Genomic DNA, 12,500 nt, shown 5'->3' with positions numbered 1-12,500 from the left:
AGGATACACTAGCATATGTTAAAAGTCAGCGACCCACAAAAAGATCTTTCAAACTAAGGATGTCATTACACAATCTGCAGTCCTCCGCTCTACCAATAGTCTCCCTCGCAGGCGTTTTTTGGATGTCACGCAACGTTCCCCCAAAAGTAACGGCTGCTGACATCCGAACCACATTCCTTTCTCCAAATTGACCAATCACAGCTTGGGTCCCATTTTCAAGAATCTTTTCGCGCCAGACTCGTCCAATCAGATATGGCTTTTTATCGGGGTCCTCACGTGGAAAATGCCACAAGCAACATAAATCAAAATGGCGGCGCTTGAAGAAGCTTTTCGCAAAGCGTCGTCAAAGTTCAAAATTTCCGAGCTTAATATTTACCAGAAGCTCGCAATCAGAAAAATCTTCGTCGAGAAGGAAGATGTTTTTGTTAACTTGCCTACAGGATCCGGGAAATCGTTAATATATCAGGCTCTGCCCGCTCGTGTTTGACCATGTTTCGGACGAAAGCGGTCACATTGTTGTTGTTGTGTCTCCGTTGTTTAGTCTGATGGAAGATCAAGTGAAGTATTTGAAAAGACAGCCTGTCTGCCGTAAATATTTCTTCAAACGTTGAAGTTGACCGTGCAAAGATAGAGAAAGGAGAATATTCAATTGTTTATGGCTCGCATGAAGCATGGCTTATGAACGAACGCTGGCGATGCATGTTGAGTAATGATGTCTACTCGAAGAAACTTTGTGCTGTTGCTGTTGATGAAGCTCATGTTTTACGGCACTGGTGAGTCCAAGTTTTATCGATTTCCATCATTGACATTTTAGACTTTCAAAGAAGCAATTTCAGTTATATTTGAATATAAATGTGAGTAAAAATGGAAAAGAAACACTCGCATAATAAACAATAAAAAATAATTATTCTATTAATTCGTCTTTGCTAAAATTATCTTAGATACATTGTCAGTTCATTACCTTTAGTGCCTTTCCTATTATTGTTTTTTAAGTAATTTATTTTTCTTCCCTTACTCACAAGCCTGTTATCTGTTGACATACATGTATACATTATAGGGGAACATCTGAGGGCAATAAAATGGCAGCTTTCCGTGAGTGTTATGGCCGACTTCATGAGCTGCGATCATTAGCACCAAATGCAAAAATGATTGCTTTGACTGCAACGGCAACAAACCTGACAAAAGAAACAATTTTAAACATCCTTCTTATGGAGAAACCATTTGAAGTCCAAGAAGGCCCGAACAAGCCAAATGTAACTTACATTGTACAATGTATGCAAAAAGATACTGACCATGAGTTATATTTTGAGTGGCTGGTTGAAGAGTTGAAACTGAAAGGTAAATTATCTGAAAGAACAATTATTTATTGCCCGACTATCAAGCAATGCAGTATTTTATACGGAATGATGAAAGGCACGCTTGGAAAGGATATTTATAGTGGAACTGATGATGATCCAAGAAATGCTCTCGTGGAAATGCTCCACTCCTGCACGTCATCTGCAAACAAAGAGAAAATTCTTCTCTCCTTCCAATCAATAAATGGAACTATTCGATTGTTGATTGCCACTATTGCCTTCGGAATGGGGGTAGATTGCAAGGGAGTGCATAGAGTCATTCACTATGGACCTGCCAAAAATGTGGAATCTTATATTCAGGAAACTGGGAGAGCAGGCAGGGATGGTACTCAAAGTGCTGTGTATATTTTGTACCATGGAATTCTTCTAGCCCATGTTGATGGCCACATGAAACAATATGTGAAAGCAAATCATTGCAGAAGAAAGGAGTTGCTCAAGCACTTTAACTGCACTACTTGGCAGCACGAAATTCCACATCTGTGCTGTGATAACTGTGCTGCAGATTGTGAATGAAGTTTGCCTGATTGTGGAGCTTTAGCAGCTTATCCTTGTTCTCAGAGAAAGAGAAAGTAAACAATGGTGCATCAATTTAAAAAAGGCAAGTGGATGGAAAGCAAAGAAAAACTGTAGAGGGTCTCCTCGTTCAATACTACAAAACCATTCTTATCAAACTGTTGAACACAACAGGTCGTGGTGATGTGAAGACACTCACAAATTTACAATTTATGCTCGGATTCTCCGAGCACCAAATCACCCAAGTTTTGGATAATCTGGATGTAATTTTCAGTTTATCAGATGTTTATAGATTTGTGGAGATATGGGATATGTGTTATGCACAGGAGATTCTGAAAGTCATCAGCAAAGTTTTTAATGATGTGGCTACTGGCATACAGTCATCTGAGCCTTCTCCTTTAGAGGAGAATGGTTATGATGTTGGCGAGTAGCTTCTTGATGAGTGGAATGAATTTCTCCAAGATGATGACTTATTTGAGATGATTCTAGATAATTTGTCTCTTTCCCAAATAGACGATTCTTTATTAGAGCAAGAATCTGTTTGTAATTCGCAAGAAACAGAACTTCCTTCAGCTGTATTAGCAACTGTTGAGGCCATGAATTTGGATGATCTATTATAAATAAACTGTGAATGGACATTTTGTCTCGTGGAATACTTGTAGCCCATGTTGATGTCAAGAATCTGAGACAAAGGTAAATTAATAGGTGCTGGGAAATATCGTTTATTTTGCTTTCAAAAGTGAAAGGCAAATAAATTCAGAAGAATATTATAAGAAGCACCATAAAAACACAAACTAAAGAGCTTACATCACAATGTACAATGGCAGGCGCAGATGTGTTTCCGAGTCAGTCAGATGGGATACTGGCCAGATTTCAACGTGGAAAATGTTTTTGTTGCTGAAAATATAGTTATTACAAAAAATCTGACCGATTTCTGTTTTTTTTAAAATTAAAACTATAAAATTGTAAATTGGTGGAAGCCGGTGTGGATTCCCCGCCCGAATGGCCAAGCAGTAATATAATAGGTAACTGCTAAAATGAAACAATTTGTGGAACTATGCATCATGTGTCTATGCAATGTAACCTCTTCAGTTTTTTGTTAACATTTGCAAATTAATTGTAAATGTTCATCTTGCCCTAATTCCCCATGTAATGTTCTTCTTGTGCCTCTTTTATCCATTGGTGCAAACTAGACACATCCAAATCAGCAAGTCTGTCTCTGTGGAAGCCGTTAAATATCTTGTAACTGCGTCCTTAAACTTCACTGAATATTCTAAATTCACATGCTCTTTTGATGAGCTCATTTAAGTCCCTTTGCAGATTTCCATGGGAATGTTTGCCCGATGGCAACTGTCGTTTGATGCCATTATCAAGGTTGCCCATTATTGATGCTGTTGGACTTCGTGCGAAAGATATTCTTTGAACAGCATTCTCAGTGACGTTAGGCCCAAGATTTCTAATGTCTTGCTTTATGACATTGTTGTCATGTTCTGTGTCTTCACCAATTGGGATATTAGCACCTTTTCTGCCGCTATTGTTAACAGAGCGGTTCCAAACAAACCGCTCACTGTCTCTTTGTGATAACAGTGCAACCACAAAAAAAAAATGATATAAAGATTCTAGTGCGTACTTTGTGCTATGTGATCCGTCAGCCTTACAATAAAGCATGATGTACTTGTATTGCCGAATAATTCGTTCTCCATCCCCTTCTTTAATAGCATCGAGAAAATTGAAAAATAAAAAGCATTCTGCCAGTAGTGCACAGTTATAGTTTTATACATCATCACCTGCTTTTGTCTCTTTTTGAGGGGCTGTGCACTCAGGTGAAGACTGGCTCAGCATCATGGAATCATCAAACTGAACAGGTGGATCATGGGACAGTTCATGGTTCCTTCTTGCTCTGCCATTTTACTTAAAGAACTTGTTGCATCCTGGAAATCTGCAGGGAAATCTCCCCTCAGCAGTAAGTTCTTGCTCCTGCAAAATATCTTTTTCGTCTTCAGTCAAAACTCCATCCACTAGTCTTTGCGCTTCTTCACCCGACTGGAAAATGAAAGAATCAACCACCTTTTCAGAGATGCCATGGAGGTACTCAAGTCTCTGGGCTTTTCTTGTTTTCTCTATGTCCTTTGGCAGTGGGTAGTGTTCTGGGGCACTTGATTTGTCTTCAAAACCTAACACTGTCATTGCAGCTGTGATCACTCGTGGTAGGAAAATGACATGGAGAAAGTCCCTGTTTGCCCTGTAAGAAGAATGAGGATCACCTATTACGTTCCTCCTGTTGATAAGGGTGCGGTCTGAAAAAAGAGTGCAGTGATCTGAATCTGACTTGCCACTGAAGAATCTGGAATAAATTAGCTGTTGAAAAAAGTAGCTTATGATTAGTATTTGTCGGTTCAATAGGTATCAGGTGAACATAGGGGAAAATCCCAATAATAATTGCCTTTCATTACTGTTACCACTGCTATTAGGAATCTTATCCTCTTTTAATGCCTGAGTAAAAACAATCTAGGCAGGTAGAAACCGGAAGTCAGATAAACTTGCTTAAAAAAAACATTCATTTGACAAAGTCAGTCTAAACTAATAATAAAATATTTATTGTCCTTACTACATGTACCTATTACTGTAATAAAAGTTAAAAAGTTTTACAAACTCGGAGCTAAAAGTTAAAACTTATGATATATTTCGTCCGTTTTTCAACCGGACTTCATCAGTCAATGATGTGAATGTTAAAAAGATGAATTTTAAAAAGGTTTTTAACGCCTCTTGTGGGTTAAAATTGTGTCATAGATGGCTGCTAATTCGTAACCATTGTCTCTGTTTAACGCCGGTTTCGTAAGTTTAATTTGAATAGCTTCTTTTATCCTGCGTTTGAAGGTGTTAACTTCGGTTGATAGTACGTTTGTCTTAATTGGGTCCACCGAGTGGCCCTCCAGGCGACAATGCTCGTGAATAGCTGATGAACTTCTTGATTGGCGTTCTTTTACTCTGATTTCCAGAGAGCGGGCCGTTTCGCCAACGTACTCCTTGTTACACTTCTCACAATGCATCTGGTACACAGTACCGCATTTCTTGAGATTGACAGTTGTGTCCTTGACACGTACCAATTGTGATCTTAGAGAATTGACGGGTTTATGAATAAGTGTAACCTCGTGTGACTTGAAAGCTCTTTGCAGGCGTTCCGAGATTCCTTTGATGTATGGCGTTGATGCATAGATTTTCTTCTCGTTTTGACGCTCTTCGGTATCTTCTGTTGTAGATTTTGGATGTGGTATTGTTAGCATCCATTCTGGATAGTTATTCATTTTTAGAGCTTGCTTGACGTGCGGTGTTTCTCTAGTTCTGTCATCGTTTTCCGTAACCAAGGTCTGAGCTCTCAACATTAGGGTGTTAACCACAGCTCTTTTGTGTTGTAGATGATGGTTTGATTGGAAGTTTAGGTACTGGTCCGTGTGCGTAGGTTTGCGGTACACGGAGATCTTGGTAGAACCATCTTGGTTAATACTCACACAGGTATCAAGGAAAGGAATCCTGCCATCCTTTTCTTGTTCCGAAGTGAACTGGATATGTTGGTCAATGGAGTTTAGATGTTCTGAGAAGGAATCAACAGCGTTTTCGTGAATCTTGGCCATCGTGTCATCCACATATCGATACCACATAGTTGGAGGGGTGGGGGCGGTGTCCAGAGCTCTGCTCTCGAACTGTTCCATGTAGAGCTTGGCCACTAGAGGAGAAATTGGAGACCCCATGGCGGCTCCTTTCTTTTGTTTGTAGAATTCACCCTGGAATGTGAAGTATGTGCTCAAGAGGCACATCTCTAGTAGAACAGATAATTGGGCGATATCTAACGGGCATCTATCCGGTAAGCTCTGGTCACAACAGAAGATACCGAAGAGCCTCAAAACGAGAAGAAAATCTATGCATCAACGCCATACATCAAAGGAATCTCAGAACGCCTGCAAAGAGCTTCAAGTCACACGAGGTTACACTTATTCATAAACCCGTCAATTCTCTAAGATCACAATTGGTACGTGTCAAGGACACAACTGTCAATCTCAAGAAATGCGGTACTGTGTACCAGATGCATTGTGAGAAGTGTAACAAGGAGTACGTTGGCGAAACGGCCCGCTCTCTGGAAATCAGAGTAAAAGAACACCAATCAAGAAGTTCATCAGCTATTCACGAGCATTGTCGCCTGGAGGGCCACTCGGTTGACCCAAATAAGACAAAAGTACTATCAACCGAAGTTAACACCTTCAAACGCAGGATAAAAGAAGCTATTCAAATTAAACTTACGAAACCGGCGTTAAACAGAGACAATGGTTACGAATTAGCAGCCATCTATGACACAATTCTAACCCCCAAGAGGCGTTAAAAACCTTTTTAAAATTCATCTTTTTAACATTCACATCATTGACTGATGAAGTCCGGTTGAAAAACGGACGAAATATATCATAAGTTTTAACTTTTAGCTCCGAGTTTGTAAAACTTTTTAACTTTTATTATGCTTCCGGAGCAGGAAACAAATGTTTTTGATTGTTTATTACTGTAATAGTTGTGGCACTTACACTTAGAACTTTCACAGCTGCATGCCAATCACCCAACTGAAGGTTAATGCCTTCTAAACGATCCTCTGGGGTAAAACCATTTGCTACAGAGGAAATTACATTAACTTCCCTTTCGACTGTTAGTTGGTCACCGGAGAATAGCTGACCATCAACACCACCATCTCCAGTTTTTGGAAGGTAGGAAAAGAATTGCTGCAGGATAGAAACCATGTCTTCATTGATGTTTTCATTTTTGAAAATGATGCCAAGTGGAACCTGAAAAGTAAACATTATTACTTTAAATGAAAATTAAAATATCATGTTGTTATTAATTGACTTGAAAACCTTACTAAGGCAGTTTAAAAACCACAGCACAAACAGAATGGTGTGGTTACTAAAACAATTACATTTTGCAGAGAACCTGTGGCCATATATCAAAGTAAAAATTCTTAAGATTATTGGTCATCAAACTCTTCCACTGTATGTAAAATCTCAAACCTGTTATCTAACATTAATTACCTTCTGTAATGTACAGTCAAACCTGTGTACAATGGCCCCGTATATATTGGTTACCCTGTGTATTATGGTCACCAGACAACTTCCCAAAAATTAATTGGGTTAATTGGGTCTTGTATCTGTATATAATGGTACCCTGGAAGTTAATGTTCATGTTATAGGTCAGTGGTTATATTGTTAAGGTGTACTAGATAATACTTTTACACATTAAAAGAGGGGATATACCTTCTTAGACTTCTGACCCATCTCACTGGTGTATTTGTGGGGGATATGAATCAAAGTAGTTAACCAGGATCCGTGCTGTGAGTGAAATATAGTTGGACCGTTGTCGCTGTTGGTCGTCAAGAGTAGGAAGAAATTTGAGGTTTGAAACTTCCTCCAGGTTTGCTTTCGATCCTTTTGATTTGAGATGAGCCCCAGACACACGGTTCTCAATCATCTGCTGATTTACCCAGTGGTAAGTCCGGTTTTGTGATTCCATTGACATATTTTTCTTTTGCAACTGAATATCCAAATTGTCAAACGAAATCACAAACCCAGGATGACTGGACTTCTGTAGCTCAAATGCTTGTTTCCTCAGTGCAGACAATTCTCCATTGCAGTTACATGTTGATACAGAAGAAAGATGACAAGAATGTACATTATTTAAACTCTTGATCTTGTCTTTAGGGAGGTGCAGATCTTCATTTTCCTTTGTAATCCTCTCTCTCGTCTGCTTTAAATAGCTGTCATGGTTTCCAGAGTTCTCAAAGTTTGGCGGTTTGAGTTTGCAAACTTCAGCTTGTTGAATCTACAGAGGATAGCTTATTGAGTAAAAAGGAATATCATAGAACCATAAGTTTTATGTGTGCATTTTAATCTGCAGTAGAAAAGAAAAAGAAACAATTTAGTTTTGTTGTGCTTTGTGAATAACAAAATAATAATTAAATAATAATAATAATAATAATAATAATAATAATAATAAAAAATAATAATAATACTGTTATAATAATATTAATAATAGTAATAGTAATAAAGTATGTCTTAATTTTAGTGTCTCCCAAAATCAACCAGTAGTTCGTGAGAACTTTCGCGACAACATAGTAGACACGAATAATAAAATAATGAATGGAAGGTAAGTGGTAAATCTAGGCGTTCGGATAGTGGAGTGCGGGAATGAAGAGAACGGGAGGAGGAAAAGAAGCGAAATGTTATCGATGGTAAAGAACAGGAAATTAGTAGCTTACTAGGCCACATTTGCGTTTAGTCAAGAATATATTAACAATTTTACTGATACAAATTATAACCATACCTCCGCTGCTTTACTTTTGAGAAGAACACCGACAATCGCGGCAGTGGCGCTCATTTCACAGTTTCTCTGTTTTAACAGAACAGATCCTGCAACGGCGAGGCTTCCAAACCACGTGGAATTTTTCGTGTTGTTGTTGACAGCAGACGTGAGAAGAAAGGAGTAAGAACTGGAGCTCTCTCGCGCCACTCCTTGCAAACATCCTCTATGTTAAACTTCTCCAGATACTTTTTTCCCGTTTTTCTGAGAATCGAGGGATTTGCTTTGGAACACAGACCAGTTACTTCCTTCGAGACCACTTTCATTACGTTTCCTAAAATGTGTTTTCTCACCGGCAAGCCATTCATCACTGCTGTTGCAATTCTTCAGGGAACTCCATGAGCGAGTTCTTTACCAACGTTCTGATAACTTCCGTGAAGCTTCCTATTCAGCTTTTTACTGGGGTACTGCACGAATAGTCTCACTTGCTGAGTTTCCACGGGGCTATTTTCATTCAGGTTTGCCGACGAGCACGAAGGGGTTGAGGTCAAAGGTGGGACGAAGTCGTGTGTTGTGTCAACGTGTGGAAACACTCGAGAATTCGGATCGACTCCCTGTATCGCTTATAAGAAGCCACGATCATAACTAAGCGGGTTTGCTCCAGCTAGCAGTGGCTGACTGGCAAATGAAGAAGCTCAAGTGGTAGAAGAAACGTTGGCCGAGCTAAATTGGAGTGTTCTCAACGCCTTCGCTCGGTTGGTTGACGGCAAGCACGCGCTTATTTCCTCCTGATCTCCATCTGTAGGTCGAAGCAAGCGTTTAGCCTTTGGTCTAGCTTGAAAGACGTCTTGTATTTCCTTTTAACTTCTAATTTCTCAGTTGCTCGCTGAAACTTTAACAACCGCTTGTAGCACGATGTCTTGCAAGCAAACAATTTAGTGTTCGTGTCGTTGTTGGCGTAGCAGTTGACGTCTATGTTAAGCGTAGATTTTATAATTTCAGCGAAGTGGGAGATGTTTTTCCAAAAATGTATACTCTTTCTTTAGCAGGGCACTGCGATGAACATGTGAAGCATTTTGGACTCTCATCGACAATTTTCTTCGGTGTCTCCACCGACATGATCAGTGGCACTAGCTAGATTGTCTGCCACATCCAAATTCTCGCGCGAAACGTTACGTCATTCAGATTTTCTGTTATGTGATTGGTCTGTTCAATGAAACGCAAACAAACCGCAAGGACAATGAGAAAGGAATGTGGTTCGGATGTCAGCAGCCGTTACTTTTGGGGGAACGTTGCGTGACATCCAAAAAACGGCTGCGAGGGAGACTACTCTACCAACTGAGCTATCGAATTTCGATGAAATCCTAAATTTATTCCATGCAATGATATTTTTCCAAGACACCTGCAGAATTTCTAATGTAGTGCAAAGACAGAAGCAACAAGTAAAATATCCAAACTTTGCTCATTATGTAGCCAGGAAATAACCTGACAAGGATACACTATGATGTGTACGAACCAAATACTAATGTGCCACAAAATGATCCTTCGAGCCCGCTTTGAACCAGCGACCTAAGGATGTCCTAACACAGTCCTCCGCTCTACCAACTGAGCTATCGAAGGTCGTGGAAAGTGTTTATTTCAGAGCGTGACCAAAATCATGAAGTAAAGAAAGAGCAAGCGTTGTCTATAACTTTCTCGCAATATGAATGATTGTTTCCCAAAATGAGCGTTTCTAGTTGGCTATTACATTGCTTGACAAATTGACGCGAGCAGCGTTGTCTAGACTTTTATCGACAACGGCATGATTTGCCAATCAGGTCGCGAGATTACAAGCAGTTCTAGTAAAATGTTGGTTTTACATATTTCAATCAACTATTCACTATATTTTATATAAAATGGTTTAAAATATTCAGAATGTTTGAAGTTTTGGCTTAGTGGCAAGTGACGTCGGCCATGTGACTCTTGTGTACGCTGATAATCTAAAAGCGTGAGTTTGATACGCAAATTGCTCATTTTTGCTTTATTTGAAAAAAGAAATATCATAATACTCTTTGTTTGCCCTCCAAAATTTTGCCTATGCATTGTTTCAAGTTTCTTTAGTTATTTCAAGTACGATGGTCCCAAGAAAATAAAAAAAATGCTTATGCAAAATGTTGCAGTCAGGACAAACAAAGAGTATTATGGTATTTTTTAAAGTGGCTTATTCAAGGTTATCGATCTGAATTGGCGGAAAACGTATTCACAATCGTCGTGAAAATATCTCGTAACTGATAAAATTGCTAAATGCTAAGTAATTTGTTGTTTGACGATTGGAAACTCTTTTTAATGTCTGGGCATTCGGCACCCTCATAAAAGGAGATTTTGTCGCAAGGGGTAAAGGACATCTTCAACCAGTCTCTAGAGACACCAATTGCAATAACAATAGAGAAATGTACGACTTTCGATTGAGTTTGATTGAGGCTCCAGCACTTAGCTAAGTAGCCTGACTTCTGTCACGCCATACATAACACTTGTCGCGCCATATATAAAACTCGTTGCAATAAAACTTGTAACGTCACATGTAAAATATAATTTGTCGCGCAATACGCCCATTGGGACCCAGTACCGCGCCAAAGGGCAAGAACGAGGCGATGAACTTGAGTTTCCTGGATTATAAACTGAATAAAGTTGCGGGAAACGCTTCGACAAATAACTCAGAAAAGCTATAAAGACCTGAGAATTGGTGAGGTGATTTATGAATTTGTCTCCTACAACGTTCCAAGTTTTTGGCTTATTTCATTAAACGATTTGTATTTTATTTTTTTGTTTCGTGACGGTGAAAACGATCTATAGTTAAACCCGACAACTTTATCTCTCTTATAATTAATACTCCAGAGGTTGTTTGACGCAGTCTGAAAAGAGCTGGAAGTGTGGTGGATTGCAGAGGAGATCTCAGGGGTTATCCAGGGCAGCTGGTGTCCCCGGATATACTTCTTTTTGTATGGCATCTCCAGTGTTCACAAATATCATCATGTCATCGAAGATATATCCACTATGCCTGGGGATTTTACCAAGATCAGCTAGGAAACGATCGTGGTCGAGGCCCCTCATACTACGATATTCAATGAGCTTAGGTTGAGGTCTAGTGGTATTCTGCTTCCGTATAGCAGAGATCAGATCATTATCACCGAGGCCCAGCATAATTGCAAATCGTTCCGGGTTGATGGCAATGGAGAGACTAAGCATCGCGTTTGCAGCAAACGGCAAACATCGGACTAAAGTTTGTGTTTTGCCAAAAACGGAAGAAACTCGTTTGATATGAGCTCATTTCTTGAGTGTTAGCATCAGGTATCAAGTAACTTTTCAAAAGAGAGAGACGAGTTAGAATAACATAATTTTCATGCTTTTATGACAAGCAGCCCACCATTTCGCGTTTGCCGTTTCACGTAAACGCGATGCTTAATCTCTCCAAACAGTAACGCAAGAGCTGTTGAAATGATGACTTCGCGTAAGGCTGCCGACGGTGATTGCCTCACTTTGCTGTAATAATCTTTTGATCACCTCTTTGTCTTTCCACTCTGTTTTGGTCTCTAAGACCATAAGAAAGACTTGATAGTCTCTCAACGAGGTCTCTGTGAGAGGCCATCTTGCTAATCCTGGAAACTCAAGTTCATCGCCTCGTTCTCGCCCTTAGGCGCGGTACTGGGTTCCAATAGGCGTATTGCATGCCAACTTATATTTTACATATGGCGTGACAAGTTTTATTGCAACAAGTTTTATATAACAAGTTTTAAATGACAAGTTTTATATAACAAGTTTTATCGCAACAAGTTTTATATATGGCGTCACAAGTTTCGTATTTTCGAACAAGTTTTACTATTTTCAAACATGCTTTATATACGGCGTGCCAAGTTTTATATTTTTTAGCAAGTTTTATGTATAAGCTAAGATTTTTTATATAAAGAGCAATAAGTTTTATATATTTAATGATAAGTTTTATATATGAAAAGAAGTATTTTTATACAAACGGCATTCCATAATCGACCGTCCGTACCTACGTACGTCCACACCCGTCCATGTATACCAATGTGACCAGTATCGTGCTAGTTTACAGCATACATCTTTGATATTGATCAAGTGACACCTGTCAAGTGACACCTGTCAAAACAAGGTATTCACTGACCAGTATCATGCGATCATATCGCAGGCTCAAGATTAGAGCTCACCGAGGTCAGCTGTTTTTTTTTAAGTTGACCGCTGACCAGTTACTGGTTTTCGATTGGAACCCAGGCTCAACCCACGTTAACTCACCTAAACAAAAAT

General features: G+C 39.3%; 2 pseudogenes; one reads left to right on the top strand and one right to left on the bottom strand.

Moving 5' to 3' along the window:
* The first annotated feature begins 307 nt into the window (after positions 1-307).
* LOC137980930 (ATP-dependent DNA helicase Q1-like) lies at positions 308-1,868 on the top strand (annotated as a pseudogene).
* Positions 1,869-2,995: 1,127 nt separating this feature from the next.
* On the bottom strand, positions 2,996-8,566 carry LOC137979192 (uncharacterized; annotated as a pseudogene).
* Positions 8,567-12,500: the final 3,934 nt, after the last annotated feature.

This window comes from Montipora foliosa, chromosome 12 (assembly GCF_036669935.1).
Source record: "Montipora foliosa isolate CH-2021 chromosome 12, ASM3666993v2, whole genome shotgun sequence".
NCBI classification, from domain to species: Eukaryota; Metazoa; Cnidaria; class Anthozoa; order Scleractinia; family Acroporidae; genus Montipora; species Montipora foliosa.
Note: the sequence above shows the minus strand (reverse complement) of the source record. Positions and strands in the feature narration are given on the sequence as shown.